General features: G+C 57.8%; 1 pseudogene; it reads right to left on the reverse strand.

Annotated features, from left to right (window-relative positions):
• The window catches only part of LOC102861186, a 35,716-nt pseudogene that overhangs the window by 26,896 nt on the left and 6,322 nt on the right, over nucleotides 1-2,498 (reverse strand).

Raw genomic sequence — 2,498 nt, forward strand, 5'->3', positions numbered from 1 at the left:
GTGGACTCAGCCGCTCGCGGTGCCTCTTCGGGGCCCAGCGAGTCCGCGGACAGCGTGCTGAGCCAGCCAGGCGTCAGGCGGCGGAAGGTGTCGGGCGAACAGGGGATCTGCACCCGGGCCCGCTGCGAGGGCACCACGGTCTCCTCGGGAGACAGCCAGGGTGGCACCTGGGCCAGGACGCCCAAGTCCTCGTCCGGGGAAAACACGGGGTTGTCAGTGCCTGCTGTGGTGTCTATAGTGCTGTCTCTAGTGACATTGGCCAGGAACTCAATGCCCCCACTCATCTCCTCATCATCGTAGCCGGGTGTCTCCTCAGGGTCGGAGAACTCCAGGTCCACTCGCTCTCTGATGGGGAAGTGATGCAGCGGGCTCTCCATAGGCAGCTTCCCGTTGGGGGTGCTGCTGTTCCTCCTCTTATGCGCACGCTCGCGCTTGTACAGCTTGGCCGCCTTCTTCTGGTTGATGCCCAGCTTGACCGACTTGAAAGACTCCAGGCGTTTGCGCATGGTCCGGTGGAAAATCTCTTTGTCCTGCTTCTCGTCCTCGTTCTGTGAGAGCTCATGCCGGCTGTAGAGGTGCTTGTACTCCTGGCGCGGCTTGTACAGGTACTGCTGCAGCGTGTTGTGTGTGATCCTGTCCTCTGTGTCCCGGATGCTCCAGCGACTGCATGTCCAAGCAGACCGCACTGACGTTCTCCTGCAGAAGGTAAGAGACAGAAGCTTCCACAGTGGACGGCCGTGGTGTGTTGAAGTCCACAATGACCACAGACATGTTGTCTGCACTTGGTGAGCGGATGAAGGCCAGAGACCCCCGGCGTTCACCCTCAGCCACATAGCTGATGGCATCCTTCAGGTTGAGCTCATGGAAGACGTTCAGGAGTCGATCTCGAGACTTCTGGGCGGAGCATCGCATATTGTGTCCTATCTGGCCTGATATGTCCTCATTGGCGGAGAGGATGTGGTCGAAGGCCCGGCCATGCAGCTTCTCATTGAACTTCGGTTCACGGTGCTCACTCCTCTTCACCTTCAGCCACGGCACCAGGGGCTTTATGGTCAGGCCCTGGAAAATGACGGTGAAGAACACTACAATGATGGTTGTACTGACAAACAGGTTCTTCTTTTTGACCTTCTTCGCGTCCAGGAGAACCACGAGGGCATAGGCCACAGCCCCCCGCAGGCCACCATAGGACATGACCACCTGGTCGATGACCTCCAGCTGCACCATCTGGTACCGGTTCAGCACCCAGGTCTGCAGGACCACACCGATGGCTCTGTACAGAAAGATGAAAAGCAGTGTCAGGAGCACAAAAGCTGTATTCCGTGTCCAGATGAGTGGGTCCACGGCTGAGATGCCCAGGAACATGAAGATGATGGCCTCCGCCCCACTGGCCAGCATCTTCATGGTGTAACGCACCGTGGTAGCCGACTGCTCTGAGATGTTGGCTTTCACATACTTCTGGCAGCAGATCCACAGAACGTTATCGCCAGGATGGCTGACAGGGACAGCATCTCAGATGTGAGGTAGGACAGGTAGGAGATGAAAAAGACGAAGGCGGGTTCGATGATCCGAACGTGTTTCGTGAAACGTGTAACCAGCGACAGCAGGAAAGCGAAGATGATTCCCACCAGCGCGCCCCCCAGGCTCACCACGAAAAAGGACACTATGCCCATTACACAGTCCACACCGGTCACGTTCTCACCACCCAGTGTCACGAAAGATTCAAACACGTTGTACAGAACCACAGTGACAGCATCGTTCAGTAGCGAATCCCCAAAGATGATGATGAAGAGGACCTCATTGACATGCACCTCCTCGAACACGGCCAGGACGGCCACAGGGTCCACAGCCGCGATCAGGCTGCCAAAGAGCAGGAAGTCCAGCAGACCGATCTTTAGGTCCCCCATCAGCCTGCTGAGGAAGGACCCATAGAGGGACAGGCCGGTGGTGGCCACGTTCCATACGGTGCCGATGACAGTGTAGAGCAGGATGGTGCCCAAGTTGCTGAAGAAGAGGCGGTTGGGCATGAAGTAGCCGGCGTCCAGCACCATGGGCGGGAGCAGGTAGAAGAAGAAGACGGTGGGCGTGAGTGTGAAGAAGGCGATGTGATCGGCAGCCCAGACAATGCCGCCCAGCACCAGGCCCAGCACGATGAGCAGTGCGCTCTCAGGCACCAAACTGGTGACCTTGTGTGACAGGTGGAACACGATCTTGGCCAGGCTGGCCACAAGGATCCACAGCGCAATGATGTACGGGTCCTGGACATGTTGCCATTCGAAGGTGACCACCTGGAAGCCCCTGGCCAAGCCGTGCGCGCCAGGCTCTTCCTCGATGCCCTGCGCCCTTGGCAGCGCGCTCAGGGACAGCGCCAGCGCCAGCAGCAGCCCCCAACAGGGGCGCGGAGCTGCACTCCGGCTGCTGTCTGCCAATTCCTTTCTATACAATGACTTGGTATATTCCTTCCATCTTCTTTTAATACTTCCTGGATCATTTAATATTCT

This window comes from Elephantulus edwardii, unplaced genomic scaffold (genome assembly GCF_000299155.1).
Source record: "Elephantulus edwardii isolate Elephantulus edwardi_28Jun2011 unplaced genomic scaffold, EleEdw1.0 scaffold00378, whole genome shotgun sequence".
In the NCBI taxonomy this organism is placed as follows: Eukaryota; Metazoa; Chordata; class Mammalia; order Macroscelidea; family Macroscelididae; genus Elephantulus; species Elephantulus edwardii.